At 38.9% G+C, this 17,443-nt stretch overlaps 1 long non-coding RNA gene across 5 annotated transcripts; it reads right to left on the bottom strand.

Annotated features, from left to right (window-relative positions):
- LOC110392635 lies at positions 3,720-13,330 on the bottom strand. 5 transcript variants are annotated; one of them, XR_002434524.1, is made up of 3 exons: positions 9,006-13,330; positions 7,417-7,566; positions 3,720-5,436 (listed from the first exon to the last, which is right to left on the bottom strand). It is a non-coding gene; the product is annotated as an uncharacterized LOC110392635 (long non-coding RNA). The 5 variants fall into 5 exon arrangements; XR_002434522.1 differs by having other exon boundaries at positions 3,720-7,566; positions 9,006-9,101; positions 9,538-13,330; XR_002434521.1 differs by having other exon boundaries at positions 3,720-7,566; positions 9,006-9,789; positions 11,210-13,330.

Genomic DNA, 17,443 nt, shown 5'->3' with positions numbered 1-17,443 from the left:
CTCATGTTCAGATGGAACTTCCTGTGTACCAAGTTTGTGCCTATTACCCCTTGTCCTGTTGCTGGGCTACACTGAAAAGAGTCTGGCCCCATCCTCTTGACTCTCACACTTTAGATATTTATAAGCATTGATAAGATCCCCCTCAGTCTTCTCTTCTGCAGTCTCTCAGCTTTTCTTCATAAGGGAAGTGCTCCAGGCCCCTCAGTATTTTTGTTGCCCTCAGCTGGACTCTTTTTAGATCCCTGTCTGTTTTGAACTGAGAAGCCCAAAACGTGACACAGTACTCCAGATGTGGTCACAGCAGGGCAGAGTATTACGTTCTTCATTGTTAAAGAAGTAAATTAGAAGCTTAATTTCAGTAAGCAAGTAAAAGAGCATTACTGGATTACTCTGGAGTACACAAGGAAGAGGCTTTGTACTTTCAGAATACGCAGATTCTTACCTTGGTTTGGCAATGGAGACACACTGTAAATTCCCTATAGAATATGTGGTGAGAATTAGCTTCAAGCAACAGAATCCAAATGCAAAGCTATCAAAGGAGGAGCATAGAGATACCAGAAGGTGATGGCGAGCCAGTGATTAAAGCAGGACTGGTTCTGGCAGACCTGGAGCTGATGACCCGCTGATCTGGCAAGGCAGAGAAAAAACAATTGTGCTGAATACGTTTCTTGTACACAGCACAGGGAGAGTCAAGGAACAAACACAGATGAATGCAAGTCTTGTAATTGTCCCTGAGGCAGGACAGCAGAACTACTGATAAGGACATGCACTTCCTCCAAAGGAATAAGACAAGTACTTGCGTCTGGATAGAGACAGTGGAGTTTCACTACCTGGGAAATAATCTTTTGAGCAGTTGTACCTGCTACCTTGAATATAGAAAATGCCTGAAAGATCCTCTGTGTATTACTTGCTTTTTAGAAAAAAAAAAACAAACACAGACTTAGGGCACACTAAGATAGTTTTATTTGTTGTTTGTTTGTTTTTTAACATTTCTGAAATATTTTAGCACCCATCACTTTTCATGGATAGCTTTAGAAAGAAAAGCCTAGATTCACAGACCGGGAGGAGAAATTACCCCTTCTCTATCCAGCACTCAGGTGGCTGGGATGTTGACTGAGGGTGTGGGAAAACCAGTTCATATCCCTTCTCTGCCTACAGGAATCTGAACCCACATCTTCACTAACCTGTGATACAAAGGGGAAGTGTTTTTCCTTCCTTCCCTAGGGAAGGGTGACAGCCGTCTATATTTTCAGTCTTTCTCCCTGGAAAAAGCATGGAAGAAAAGTAACATAAAAACTTTCTGAAATGAGTGGATCAGCAGTGCTCTGCTTCCGTCTCTGTTTCAGTGGCATTTTGACAATCAGGTCTTCTCAGCCTGTTCATCCCTTCTATCTTATTGTTTGCGGTAGTTGGGAAAGGAACCAAAAAATGACACAGCATCAAAGAGAATAAACTTTTATATATAACACTCTTTATCCACTGTGATGACATCATCATAAGAGTCTCTAATGCAATGCAATTGGCAAGAATATTACCAAAAGCTTGTGATGATTTTAATGGCATATTGAGATACTGCAGTAATTTACTAGGAATAAAAGATTCCTTTGTTAGACGTGGAACTGTATTTGCTATGTGTACCCGAAGGGAAGACAAACAGGCATCAACATCATATTTGCTTTGAATTTAAGATTTTCCTTATTAATTGTGGTCTCCTATAAGCCATTAAAAGCAGGTAATTTGATTTAAAAAGTGGGAGTCACCTCTCTAAATTAGCACTGAGGCAATTATTAAGAGCTAGTCCATTATTACATTTCTCTAGACTGCACACTTTAGTAATTTAGTAATTAGAAATATATAGTAATTAAAACTGCTACTCCATAACAATAATTTTTGAGTTATAGAACTAACTATTCCTGGAGGTTGACACCTCTGAAAGTATGTTTACATCAGCAGTTACTTAGGCCCCTGTGCTTTTTTTTTTTATGGCAAAAATAGGCCTGGAAATGACTACAGTTTGGATCTGAAGTCCCAGTATTTACTGAAATAAAAAGTTTGCTTCTGGAAAACAAAGGATTCTTCTAATGAAGGATCAACTAATGTTGCTCCTCAAGTAGCTGGAGACACCCAACTTAGCGAGGATGGCTGAAAAATCCATCACATCTGCAGTCTCATTATGGAGTCTAATGATGTATTCTCAAGTCCACTAGAATTAGACACTGATAGGAGATTTTATTTATTGAAATCATGTCTTTTGCTGGCTAGCTTGTGTTGCAGTAAAGCAGGAATAATTTTATCAGTAGCCAGCATTTCTGATAAGCAGTGCATTAGCTGCCTCTGTTCTGGTCAGCAGATACCAGCTGTGTCTGTCCATGGGAGATTGCTGTTTCTTTTGACACAGGAAAGAAGCAGCTTTAATCACTTCATTCTGTCACTTGTTTAATAATAATTATGTGAATTAAACTATTGAAATGCTTACTGAAAATGTAGCAAAGTTCCTTATACCTCTGTTTTTTTTTTCAGTTTTATCTGCAGTGGAAAGTAAAACGATCCTTTAATATTGAGAACAGATTATGCATTTTTTGAGTAAAATTTGTACTTTATAGTATAAATTCTTTGCAGCATGTGGAATGCAAGCATATGTAATTCTCTGTTAACAAAGATCACTAAATATAAACGTAACTTACTGAAAAGTAATCCTGTATTCATTCGAAAACCTATTTTTTTCATTGATTTTAGTCTAAGCATATTCTCCTGTTATTTGGAATGAATAAATTATTAAATGAAGAGAGTCAATATAATGATTGCTTTAACAAAGACTACTAGCTACTCTTTCCAGGCCGAGTTTCTTAGTAGCTGATTTCTTGCTGCCATAAAAGATTAACTCATAAAATCACTTTGATTTAGCAAGAGTTGTCAAAACATCCAGCAGGTCTAACTGGTTTTCTTCCGATGTCAGTCAAAATACTATGTGGTTTTAGCACTGATTCATGTTTCTGTCAGCTGCTATGCATAAGATTGCTGAGTAATCAATTCAAACACAGTAACTTGAAGAAAATTCAGTGCTAGTAAGAAAGCTTTTATGTTTGATTATTTCTATATCTAGGGAACGTGATAGCATTAAGAATGTTCTCAAACCTGGGATTCAAATTCAGATCTTCCCAAATGGGTCAGATACATACAATTCCAGTTCAGCTCAATAGCACTGTAGCCCTACATGAGGTCATTCTGAACTTAGGAAATACTGCAGTATCTCTGTAATCTTGTACTGTAGGTGTGATAGCCTGACTCATAAACTAAGTTGACCTCACAGTCTGATGGGAGTTGCAGGTACAAAAAAGCACCCAAAGAAAGACTAAGCTGTGTGTGAACTGTTGAGACAGGGAAAAGTATCTATGAAGAAAAATCTTTTTCTGCGATGCTGTGAATAGATCAGGTTATGCTGCGTCATTTCACTTTTCTCTTTCTTTGTCCTCCCAAGTACTGAGGGGGTGTGTGAGAAGATATTTTGGGTATGATTAGATATGACCTATAAAGGAAATGCATCGCTAGTACATGTAAACTATTCTTGCCTATCCCAAAGATGGCCCAACTCCTTTTCATCTCTTCTGTCTCTTGAACACTGTCATGTGGTTTATGTGGGACTTGACTGAAGTTCAAGTCAAGTTTTTGGAAGGTGAAAGAACAACAATGAACCCTATTCATAGAACATCAAACAGAACTCTGTCTTCAGGATGATTTATTGCAGGCAGTATGATATACTTCAGGAGGAGCAAGGAATGCTCAAGCTCTTACCCTGAATACACTTGCACCGTGTATTCAGCCTGTACATAGTTCATGTTTTTGGGCAGGGTAAGTCTGGCTTCAGTGACCTACTGTGTAAAATGTTATCAATAAAATCAAAAGGGTTAGTACCCTTCATTGGTTTCAAGGGTCAAGACTCGGGAACTTGGAGAACAGTGGCAGAACATGCGAAACTTCAAATATTAATGCAGTTTTCCCATATGAGCATCATAAACAAAGATTATGAAGTTAAACAAATGATTTCTCTTTTCTCCAGAACATCTAATAGAACAACTGTGACACAAAATGACTCCTACTGTTATGGATTAAAAATGATCTGTTAGCAGCTGCCCTGAGGTTTGAACATAACAACAATCTGAAGAAAAGAGAGCATTTCAGGAAAGGTTATTTAAGGATAGGTACAGCTGTGATAAAATTAAATAACTGTTGAGCATACACTGGTAAACTATTTGTTGAGCATACACTGATAAACTATTACAGTCAAAAGCTAGGAAATAGAACAGAAAGGTACTATAGCAGTTAATGGCAACATACATTTCATATTCATGTTCAGATTTTATTTAAGACAAAGTCTTTCAGATTTCTTTCTAATAAAAAATTCTACAACCTCCCTCTACACGTACTGACATTAGCCATCTTGTTAACTCCTAGAAAAACTTTAGACTAATAAGCTTCCATTGCTGAGTGCTATAATTATGGTTGGAATCTCTAGTCTTTATAATAAAGAATTCTCATGCATTGAAAACACTTCAAAAGTAATTTAAAATGTGTGTTTGAACTACAGATAAATCATTACATTAAATGCAGATTAAAAATAGAGTTTTCAAATAGTAAGGAAGTATCTGAATCTTCAAAAGCTCCTTCTTTCAGTTCCCCTTGGACTTGTCATGTAGTTGGGACCACAGCAGCACCTCTTCTTCAGCCTCACATCAGACCAGGGGTTGCGATGCTGAATTTTGCTCTGTAAACTGTGGGAAGTCTGGATATTTTTCTGCAGATGCCCAGATGAGATGCCTCATGGTCTGTTCACAACAGTTGCCTGCCTGGCTTTTCCCAATGCTCAGCGACTTGCTTTCCCTCCCTCAGCAAGATCCCAGTCTCACTTCTGCTGCCCACTTCCATCTTACTTTATTGCCCTGTGGTATTTTCACAGCTCCCATCGATTTGTCACTGGGCTCAACTTTAACCTCACTATCTGCAGCGGAGGGCAGCACTTGTGCCAAAGCTCAGCCTTGCACTCATACACAGAAAAATGGTGGTGAATCATCTGCTGTACACCCATGTGCCCAAAATGGAAGATGACAGCCATTTTGATGAAAGAGAAAACACGTGAGGCAGACTGAGGAAAGGCTGCCATCTGCCTTACGGTGAGGCTCATACAGCTGCAGTCGGAAGAGTTGACGGTGCTAAAAATGAGAAAGTATCATTTGTCCAGGGAGGATGGAGTAATGTGGGAATGCCAGCTGCGAGAAAATTCTTGTAGACTGTGGAGGAGACTGTGCACACACTGAAAGTTATGGTAGCCACCACGTAGTATAAACCTTTGTAGTCTGAGGCATAGAGCAGAGCTGTGATTTCTCCAACGGCAGCTTCAAAGCGTTTCAGAGTATGACCGTAGCGTTGCTGGCACTGTCACTGAATGAGGAAGTGCTTCCAAGTCACACAGCAGCCTACAGCTCATCTGGCTTTAATAAGATCTCAGTTTTGTGATATAAACAGCACAATAATTACAACCACTAAACATTTTTCTCTCCATACAGCTGTCATGTTTTTTTTATTCATTAAAAAAAGGAAGGGAGAAGGAGAGCTACCTGAAAAGAGTTAATTTCTACTAAGTAATTGTTGTCAAGCAGAACCTCCTGCAGAAAATGTGATTCTGCTTTTCAACAGCCAAATTTCTCTGGAGCTCAGGTGTTAAAGTGTTCATATTTGCTGTTTTGATTTGTTCCTTGAAACACTTTGCACAGAGATTTTTCTCAGACAGGTTTTCAAACTGATGCAGATATTCTTCATAAACGTTAATGGCTTCATTAGGGAAAAATGATACTAAGTGTGCTTTTATAACAAAAATATCTTATTTGGGAGCTAACTTTTCCCTGCTGGTCACCAAGGAGAAGACGTATTTTGGAAGCCATAATGAGGGAGAGGGCTTGCCAGTATGCTGTGATGTAAGGAGGGCTTAAGAACCGGGGGCAGAACTTCTGGTTGCTGGAATGTACAAGTTGGGTTTTGCTGCATGAAAGCTGGATTAAATGGTTGCCAGCTCCTGGATCATATGCTCAGTAGGTACATAATTTTATATCATAATGTTTAATATTTTCCTCCTGTGGAGCCTGACAGGATCAGCAAACTGCAGCATGAGCCTTATGACAGGGCCTAGCAGCTACTTGAAGCAGTCCTGTCTTTCATTTTTCAGAAGCTAGAATGGTCTCCTGGAGGTTTTCTACATAAATAGAAACAGCCTTTTCTTAGAAGACAGAGAAATCATTCTGAAACATCAAAAAAAAGTAATTGTGGCCAATTTTCTTACATAACTCATGACCTTTCAAGCTCTATTTGTACTCATAAAGGTGAATTTCATCCATCATTACTTAAAGGCCCCTGAACCAGAAGTAAAATCATAGCCAAAAATGCATTTTTGAAATTATTCTGAAGTGTACTTTTCCTGAACTTTTTTTTCTATTTTTTTTATTTCTGAACGATACTAAAACTTATAAGAAAAGGTAGGAAGAAATTTTCAGTGCAGAAGTATTTCAGGTTATACTTTCCTCTGGTAAAAGGCTACCTCCGTTATTTTATCATTTACTTAGGGCTGAAGTCTAAAGATCCATAGATAAACAGACAGAGCTAGATGGCCTTACAATTGCTGGATGGTTGTCTATGCATGTGTTTGTTTTTACATGATCCACTCTTACAAAAGAAGTTGCTTGGAAGCCTAATTGGATACAACAAACAGAATTCTGCTCATCTGTGAAGACCCTTTTATGAGAAAAGCGGCTCAAACAAAACAATGTGGAATAAATTATTTGATTTCATTGGTGGTGTGGGCACCAATTATATTTCAGTGATGCTTATCTGTGAACTCCTGGGGCACTCGGTGTTTCAGCTCCAGCGCAAGGCATTCTATGGGTCCTTCTTGACAGATTTTTTTTCTGACTAACCAGAAATGTCATCTACTCTACGGCCTTTACATTGCTTAAAATGCCGAGGAATAGCTGGCATGCTCATGTGTTCTTGTTTGTGTATTATGCATGATGGTTTTCCTTAACATTAGTCTGTAATTTATGGCAGCCCAGCAGTTGTTGCCGCAGCTGATCCAACCTTACAATGGAGACAGAAACCTCTGAACAAGGGGCATGCGTCCAGCTGTGAACAGACACCTCAGTTTAACCTGCCAGAGCCTTAAGAGAAGAATAAACATTCAGAAGGAGAGAGAAGATAAATGACTGTTGTACTCTGAATTCACACCTGGCTTGTTTTGCAATAGCTTCTTCATGTAGATGAACATAAATGGGACCCTGGCCAATTTTCTTTTGCTGGAGGAGCATTTTGCTCTCAGGGATAGAATGGTTAAGAGTGCTACATAAATGTTTCTGTGACGTGAATCAGACTTACCTCTGAATCTTTTGTGCTTGGTGTTCTTTAAGTTACGTCACTTCTGAAGGACAGGAACTGGATTTCTTCCTGAAGAAGTTTAATTGGAAATTGCACACCAGTGATTGTTCTAACACACCCCAAAGGTAATGGGAACGTGTAATCTATGGGCTGTTGAGAAAGAATACAGAAGTTGATCCTGTTATTATTTTGAATTATGTTTCAGCATAATTTCCTATTTTATTCTGAATTATAGAAATACTAGCACAAAGGTGAGCTTTTAAAGTTCTCCATCGCTCAGACTTCTATAGAAGTGCTAGTTTTTTTTTTTTCCTTGCAATATGAGAAACTTGATGAGGTTTTTAAACTGTAAAGAGAGGGAGTTTCCAAAATGCCTGTGTTACTGGCACAGTGTAAAAGACTTCTGAAAGAGTAACTGAATCTTCTGTGAGTCATTTTTTAAGGGAATTTTGTGTTAAGTACATTATATTCAACATTCTCTCCCCTCCAGGGTGTGTGCTCAGTAACTACAATACTTGCATTTCTGATATTTCAACTTACCAGGTCATCTGTAAGTGTTTTGGAGATTCATTTTCCCATAGAACCTGGCACCAAAATGAAGGTGACATACAAATGGCTATAGTCTGAAGTCTTCTCTAGTTATTGGGGATTACTGAATTCACATATGCTTGCTGGATCACAGAAATGACTGACATAAGCAGCTATCACTTCTGACAGCAATTGCTTATCAGGTCTAAATTTGAATCTTTTCAACTTCATAGCAAGGCCTGGGTCAATATGCTTAGTAAGTGATTTGTGATCAATATTACTCTGCATGTACGCTTTTTACAATAGTTTTAATCACTCAGTTGGCTCCAGACCAGTGTAAATCTGACTATCCTGTAATACAAAAATGGTAATGGCCACTAGATCATGTGTTGGCAGCTGGTGTGTAAACATGCAAATCTTACTTGATAGATAGGTAAAATAGCTGCGTAATTTTGGAACCAGCTGCAGTTCTGACTGCAGGAATATTAGTCAGTTTGCTCAGAGGAAGTATTTTCCCACTTCAGTCCTCTGTTTCTTGTGTGATTTTATCATTTCACATAAATTTCTTTTTAAACATACTTGCTGAGTCCTTAATTAAGAAGACCAGAACATATTGAAACCAGGAGAGATTTGTAAATTGAATAAAGCTGAAAATAAAGAACAAAACTTTCAATATAATGTATAAATTAATTGGCACAGCATGCTACTTTTTGTTATTAATGGAAATGTTTTCAGTGTGGTCAGAACTGATGTAGGAACAATTACCAAACCTCAAAAATTGTATCACAGCTGCTGCATAGCAGGTATTCAGTGGTTTTGGCCTCACTGAAAAGCAGCTCCCACCATTCTACTGTGGCCCCTACCTGTATCCACCACCCCTTATGCTTTCACAGCAGCTTGCCAAGCTCTGTCTACCATGTAGGTTATCAGCATGGAATGGAGCACCGTGTAGTAAATTAACAAAATGTGGACTTCAATGCAAGGAAGCATAAGACAAAGACCCATAAAGTAAATGTCACACATAGAAAATCTGATACGTATATGAATAAATTGAGACTTACGGCTGGAGCTGGATTAGGGCAGACTGGGTTCTCGGTACGCTATAGCTCTAGATCAAGTGCAATTTCACTCTTCAGAATGGTCCTTTGTGGCAATTTCTGGGCAAAATATCAATTCACTAATTTTACGTGGTTCTAATTTTAAAGCATTTCTTAACAAAGAGCAGGACTATATTTTCAGTGATATTTTCTTGAAGAACATAAGATGTTGATGACTTGTGTGTCACTTAACACATCACAGGTGAACTGGCCTGTAACTGCGTCTTAAGCTAGTCCTGATCAGAGTATCACTTTTCAGAAAGGAGAATTTTTTAAGAGTGTTCAAGGGAGAATTGTGTCCAATTACATTGTTTTCTTTAATTCAAGAGAACTGAGATATCTGTTTCCTGTCAAGTCACGCACTTTGTGTAGTCACCAGTGCACAGTGTACGTGCTAAGGAAAAGGCACTTTGCATCATACATCAGTTAGACAACATAGCAAGGGCAAACAGATCAATGGTTCTGTCTTCAAATGAAAACAAATGTGCGTACTTACCAACATTTGCATCTTTGCTTAGGTTAAGCACAAGCTCCTTTTGTATCTGTCAAATTCACAAGTCTTGTTGATGTTGCCTGTTTTTTCCTAAACAATTACTTTTGCATTCGTTTTCCCCTTACCTGACCTTGTGTAGTGACTGGATGTCAGAAGTCAACTGTTGACACCATGTGGCTCTCTTTAGAATATCTTGCAGTAGGAAATTTGCTCAGAGAACTCATTCTTCTTTACCCTGAATTCACAGATTCAAATCTATCCAAATTGGAATTAAATATAATTAATTTCTCATGAATGCTCTTCAGTAGCTTCTTTTCTGGCAGGGATAGTTCCTGATGGACAAGTGTCTGTGTAGCAGCTCAGTCACTAATGGGATCTACGGGTTAGTTTAGGAGAGAAAGGAGCCACTACAGCTACTAGGACTAATCTCCCACAGTCACTGGAAATTCTGTGATACACTTACACTTCAGGACGTTCCAGAAATTCACCTACGTCATGTGCCACAGTCAAAGTTTGCAGCACTTAAAATAAAACTGAACTAGGCTTGAAGCAGAAAGCATAAGGCAGGGACAGACTTCTTAGGAAGGGTGGTGGTAGCTTGGAATAGAGGTACCTCTTGCGCGATCAAGGAGCTTTATTCTCAAAGAAAGGAGGAAAACCTTAGGAAGGGAAAATGCACTGCCACTTTCTGAGCCATTTCCAGAATGTGGTCAAGAAGCATCCAGAGTATGAACATGGAAGCTTCCACCAACCCTACATTTAGTATTAAGTCATGTGGTTCATTTTCTGGTGAATTCCCCAGGAAAAACTGTCAGTCATAAAGCCTGTACATTGTGGAGATGGTTCTTTTTAGCCCTTGGTGATGGTTCTTTTGAGCTGTGGAAAGCAGCCATGAAATACTCTCCTTCTGCCTGGTGTACAGGTAAATAGTTACACACTGTATTCAAAAAAGACAGGAAAAACAGGTATGTTGCTCCCAAGCTTGAGCAATCTTGGGAATGCTTTTAAATCACACTTTCTGTAAAACAAAATTTGTTTCAAAAACAATAACTAGCATGATTGGTGATTATGATGATATGACCTATAATACATTCCCTCCCCTCAGAATCCAAGTATTGGGCTGTTAGTGTACCCCAGGGCAGAAAACCAGCTGGAGCCACAGCTGCAGTGGCAGCAGATGTCACAGCCATAATGCTTGTTGCCTTTAGGTGTAAGACCTATGAAAACAAAATCTGTTTACATGGGGAATCAAGACAGTAGTACAGTGCTATTCGAGCTGCAGGGACTGGCTTTTAGTGTCCATAGCTGAAGGCCACACGAAATGAAATTCTGCTTTCTGGCTCTAATAAATGTAATAGTAAATTTAGCTGATATGAAAAACTGTTAGTTCTGCAAAACACAAGTGAAAGACTAAAAAAAAAATAAACTTCATTTCAAGATTCTGTCTGCCTATTAGTCTGGAGGAGCATAAACAGCATTCTTTGGGTATAGTATTGTGAAAATGCTAAGAGAAAATACGAGAAAAAATGCTGTCAGCACCTCCTCACTGGACAAAAAATAAGTTTGCTACAAAAATAAGTTTGTTGCAAAACCATCCTCAGAGCTGCCTTTGTTTAATTGTTAGCTCTGGCTTGGAAGTCACAAGGAAAACTACAATTTTTAGTGTCTAACATACCTGGCAGAGGAGTGCAAGAACACATAAATTTTCCTGCTGGAGATGGGTGGGAGTAAAGGTTAATGGCATGCAATGGCGCTCTGAGTTCTGGGAAGAAAGCTCTGAGGTGGCTAACTGCAATTCAGAGCAGCTGTGGGGTGTGAGTGCTGGCATTCCTTCAACCTGCTCTCCTGGCTCCGGGATTTTAGCTGCATTGCAAATGTGAAGTTTCGGTGATCGCTGTCCTCGGCTGTCCTTAGCGTTTTCTTATTGGCAAAGCTGCTAGGAAGAAGTCAGGCTCCGTGTTTCTGTCCGCTGCCGTATGGCCCAGGTCAGGGCTCAGAAAGCAAATCCGCCCGGCACTGACAGGAGCAGCATACGGAGAGTTCATCGCTCGCTGTGAGTCACCCGCCTGAGCTGCCAGAGAGAAAGAGATCTTTTGTGTTTTCTGCCTGCTCCTGGCTCTCATTACTGTTAGGAGACAGGAAAAACAAGGCATCCTTTGACTATTTTTATTTTTAGATGTGTTTTTGCCTCTTCTGTTATTCAGTACTTGACATCTAAAAAGCACTGAGATGTAACTGACTTTCCTGCTAATTTCACATGAAGCATTGTGTGGAAGGATCTTGTGGTCATCATCTGCCCCATCTCCTGCTTCAAGCAGAACCCTTGCTGATGCTTTGTCAGAGCAGCCCTGCCTGTGTCTAGAGTTGTTTGGAAAATGCCTGAGGGTGAAGGTCCAATAGCCTCTTAATAGTGACTGCAGTTTAACACAAGTGGGAACAGGTGCTGGCCATAGGCTGTCCTTTTTTCATGAGTTTGCTGCTTGGTAGGAATGCAATCAGCAGAAGAGAGGATGAGTAAACTTTCTGTCACATCAGGAAGCCAATTTTGCAGCAGTTAACCTTGATGCAAAGTACATAAATCATGCTGTAGTGTCATGCGTGGTTTTTCTTTTATTGTGGCAATTTTCACAGAGCATCAACTTTTAGAATGATATAAACTAAGAACATAATCTTACCGTGCTTTATGTAGAAGTTTCCAGAGGTCTTTGCTACAGACGTATAGTTTAAAATGTAACTTCAGCATACTCCCATATTGTGAATTAAATGGCTTAGAACTAGACTTTTACACGGAGAAGAAAATGCCCAATTGCCATCAATAGAGTTTTCCAGCTCTGAGGGGATATTTGAGGGGACACCAGAGATTGCAGAGAAATGCTTCAGAGAGAGGTGTTCAAAACAGAAAGGTGCTAGAGCAGATGTGACTGTAACAAAACAGCAACTCTTGGATCCATCCTCAGGTTTAATGAATGGTAGATGTACATCTAGTACCTGCACTTACCTTCCGGTGATAGGACTGGAGCCTCTGCGTGGTGTTTTCTTTTCTTTTCAATTTCCTCTCAACCCACAGCAAAGCTTTTTTGAGAAGTCATTATAATGGAATTAGTGTGTGGTGGGAGGAAATGTGTTTGTTTGCAGCATGACTAGGGAGGATGGAGTTAGGAAAGTAAAGGAGTGTTCTCTTGTCTAAATACTCAAAATTCTGGTTAAGAATTTTTATTTAGGGCCAGTTTACTAATCATAAGTTTTAAATGCAGTAATGCAGAGAAAGACCTGAGGGTGATGGACAAATGAGACAAGTTCACAGTGTAATGAAGCTGCAAAAAATGAGTACTGCACCAGGTATATAAATAGGGTATGACTTTTCAGGACAGGAGAATAATTCTGCTCCTTGCAGCTTTGCTTACACTCGAGAAAACTGTGTCCAGATTTAAAAAGATTTTGCAAATTTGATGGAAACCTGGACAGCTGACAGCAATCCTAAAGTTTTAGGAAATTATTCCTGTGGAGGTAACAAAGGAGTTTAGGTCTAGAAGGAAAAAGCTGAGGCTATGAGGAGCTCTTTAGTCTGGACTGACCTATGCTATTTCAGTCATGTGAGGCTATTGCTGGTTTAAAGGAAAGGATGTGTCCTGAAATCAAAATAACTGCCCTACTGTTTAATTCTAGTTGAGTTTTTTGTGATTTGCCTTGTTTCATGAATGGTGGTAGGCACCAAACTCTCCTACATCAGTTTGTCTGCCACCATGGCTTAAAAGTACAAGTTACTCTGTCTTTTCCAGAATTCTATAGCATGTGAGTTCTTCTGTGAATGAAAAATACATGTTCCTTTCTGTGTATAGCCATGCACAGAGATAGCAGTGTATTCACCACAGATACTTATGATTTATCTAAAAAGCTGAGCCTTGAAACAAGTGTTAGCAGATGAGTAGGTTACTATGGGCCAACTGTGATAGTGCAAGGTACCTGCTCATTAGCTTAGTTTGGTGAGCTGTAGATGTATTGGGATAGAAACAGGCAAACAGCTGATGACATAACTAGCAGTTGTCAGACTGGATGTATCTAGTATCTGCCATTGCAAACAGCTGTAACGTTTTCACAAGCCACTTTTTTACAGTGCTTTTAGTATGCAGTGCATAAAAGTGCTGGATTTATCTATAATATGAGCCAAAAAAAAAAAAAAAAAAGAAAGTGTAACTCTTTTATGTGAATGTATACATGAACTATGTAGTCTCTGTGTTTGTCCAACTAGTTGGCAACTGTCTTACATGTTTGGGAGAAGCAGACCTTCTGGTATCTGACCTCGGATGTGACATCTCCAGCTCATCTTCTGTATGTAGCAACATCCTGGATGTCAAATACCAACGGGATGACGGGTACATTTTGAAGCTGTTTTAATGCATGAGTAGAGGCTGTGTGGCTAAGGCCAAGACAAATTTCTGTTCTTTAAATCACTTCATATCATAACCAGGTTTGGCTTCAAACCTGGAAGAGACAAAATGGCTGAAGGAACTGATAACTTTTTTTGCTTCTTTAGTGGTTGCTAAATAATTATCTCTTATTAAATATCCAATGGGAGAATTATAAGACTATTTTACAGCTCTACTTGAGAAAAACAGCATATTTCTGCAAGGTTAAAACAAAGATGAAAAGGTGGACAAATTTTTCAGCAGCTGGCTGCTCCTTGTGAGGAGGTTTGGTTTTCTTTTTCCTAGAAAACAAATAATTATGAGCATAATCATAAGTGCTTTTTTTTTCTTTTATTTGTAGGGATGAACAACATTAAGTTAGTTTAGATATATTTGAGCTCTGCTGCCATCCTACTCCCAGCATTTAATCTATTGCACACAAGGTACAATAAAGCCAGGGATAATAATGTAATGACATCCATTTCTAGTGATGTGAGTGGGAGCTTGCAGAAAGTGAAGAGTGCTGCTGCTCTTCAGTGTTTTGTGCCCTTGGGGCACCTTTCCATCTCTGCTGATGAGTCCCACACAGAGGGGCCTACTATAGCGCAAGTTGGGTTTTTCTGACTTCTTCAGTGTTGTCACAAATAGACCTCATCAGGTACAGAAATGTCCATGAGGACATGTGACTTGTCCTACCTTCTCAATTTTTCTTCTCATTGCAAAATAAGTATAGTATTATGTTCAAGATCACCTTTCTCTTCTCTAAGGCCCTTAAAGACATTCTATGGTATGCATCTGTGTTAAGACAGCAGCTGTTATCTCAGGTACAATGAATCTGACTATCACAACCAAAGAGTCAGTGTGTGAAGCAGAGCTCTCCTGGAAACAGATGTGGGATGTCTTCTGATCTCATTATTCTCTGTGCCAGATAGAAGGGAAACTTGAGGCCTGCCTTCATTAGAAAAGCTCACATACTTGGTGGTGAATGAGTACATATGCAGCTTTTATCCTTTTTCAAGAAAACTAGGATGGGCTCTGTACAGGACAGATACTGTGTTTTGTTTATTTAGGTGGTTGGTTTATATTTCTTGCTGTATTATGATTTGAAAGCATTCTTAGTGTGGCATGAAAAATGATGTGGGAACCTGAAGAGTGCTGCATAGTTAGGGCTACTCTTAGTGCAGATTGTTTTGTTCAAAGGCTCAGCCCAGGCCAGAAGTAAAGGTGTTAACAGTATATGTGTAAAGATCTTTGTGTGTGGATGTATTTCTCCTCCTCCAGTGTTTCTATTGGGAAAAAGAAGACCTTATAAGGTCCCTGTGCCTGGGAAGGCCGATTCAGATCAGTGTTGCAAGGTTCTGTTTGTTTGTTTTGATGCCTTTTACACGCATTGTTTTCTGAACATTAACCTCATAGCTGTTTGTTGTCCTTTGGCACAAATGGTTTGCCAATATTTGGAGCTTTATTTGGCTTCTCCCTATCAGTAGCAGAATTTGATCTTCTTTGGGTGTTTATTTGTTGCAACGTTGTCTGCTTAATTCCTGTAACACACTATAGAAAGACTTCTGTGACCAACTTTTCAGCTTATGATGATCAAGTCTGACTTTCCCACTGGTCCCATACAACAGCAATCCTTTCATCTGCTCTGTATCAGTACAATTTGTGCCACCTGCTGGGTTGCTTTTAGCTCTTACAGTTCTTACAGCCTCTGAAAACAGAGCTACAAACGTATCCACCTCAGTTCATGGCCTTGCAATCAAATGAGGAATTAGAGAAGCCTATTGACCTAACTGGCTTAACTGCTTACTGTACTGGCTTTAATGTTGGTCAGGAGATTCTGTTTCAGGTGTCATCTCACATAAGAATATCTAATTACTCCTTCCTTCCGTCTGAATGAAAGGTACTTACCAGACCTGCGTGAGTAATGGATTTTGTTGTGGAACAAGCATAAAAATCACAAGTAAAATTATTTGGATTTATTCTACATTAAATGTATCATTTTGACTTGAAATGAAAATGTATTTTTGGAATGAAACGTCTTTTAATTAAAAAAGCATTACAATTCTTCCCTTAATTTGATCTGATTGTAATTCCTTCCAGATTTGTCCTTGCTTAGCATAATTTCTGATCTCTGAAAATGCCTCTCACCCCTAGCGTTCAATATATCCATTCACTTTAACTGAATTGGTAGATCAGTGGCAGCCTTTTTTATTAAGACTAAAAGTAGACTCTGGGAGATCATAAAAGTGTCTTTTTCCATCAGAGGTCAATTTTAAAAGCTGTTTTTATTTTTTACGTTTATTTTCTGGTTCTTCCTTTCAGTGATTGCTCTCCTCAGATATTGAGCAGTGCAGAAAGCTGCCTAATGCTCTTTTCCCAGCACTTTATCCACACAAAGGTCCTCATGTTTTCCTTTACTTGCATTTATCTACTTACATTAGTGGCTCATCTTCTCTTACCACATGCTCAGACTTATTTCCAGACTATATTCAATATCACAGTCATTTTTGAATCATTGTTAATTTCTGCCCTGGTCCTAGACCTACTTTTTCACATATGTACTTGGTAAAGCTCTTCATAATCCTCTTACCCATTTGCCCAGCATTGCCAACATGAATTCTCTTTTTGATGTTCTTACTTTTACTGAAGTCCTTGAAATTCACTTCTTGAAATATAGCCGTTTACAGCTGAAAAGAAAGATCTTTTCATCTTATGCCAAGAAAACAATGATCACTATTTCTTTAACTGGGATTAGTTCTTCATCAAGGTGGATTCTGTTGTGCTTGAAATCTTTGATTTCAGGATCATAAAATTGTAGCCCGTGTAATTTATTCTTTTCAAAGCTTTATGCCTGCTTTGGGTCATTTCTCCAGAAAAGCGTGCGGTTGGAGAACCCACAGTTAATGCTAACTTCCAGAGATTTTTGGGGAAACGTATAATTTTTAGATGTCTTGGTAGATGAGATAGTGCTGACTCATGCTGTTAGAGCCTATGATGATTTTGTTTTGTTTTCTATTTTCTGTTGATGTGGAGTCCCAGAGCCTTCTTGATATGCAGGTGATATTTTGCTTTTTGAAGCTTTACGTTGTTTCTCTTTTAGTAAAGTGTTAAGGCTATTTACTCTGACGATGTTATTTGATACCTTTGATTATGCACTCAGAAGACAGGGTTTGGGTCACTTTGCATGTTAAGTTCTGTATAATCTTAATGTACTCCATAAACAACTCATAATCTAAAAAGAATTGAGACATAACATTGATGTATAATTCATGCATTCTTTTATACAGGGTGCAATATGCACATGCTAGCAGTTTCCTCTGGGGCCTGCAAACCAAACTGAAAATTGTTTTGACTTGTGCTCAGCATAGTGTATAGAATAGTAATTTCACAAGATATATCTTAATTGTCAGAGGAAGAAGTGTATTACTATCCTATGTAGAAAGTAGGACAAGAAATCTGTGTCATGTCACAGTCATTAGTCCAATCAGAATATGAGCAAAGAG

This window comes from Numida meleagris, chromosome 1, assembly GCF_002078875.1.
Source record: "Numida meleagris isolate 19003 breed g44 Domestic line chromosome 1, NumMel1.0, whole genome shotgun sequence".
NCBI lineage: Eukaryota > Metazoa > Chordata > Aves > Galliformes > Numididae > Numida > Numida meleagris.
This window is presented reverse-complemented; position numbering and strand designations above follow the sequence as displayed.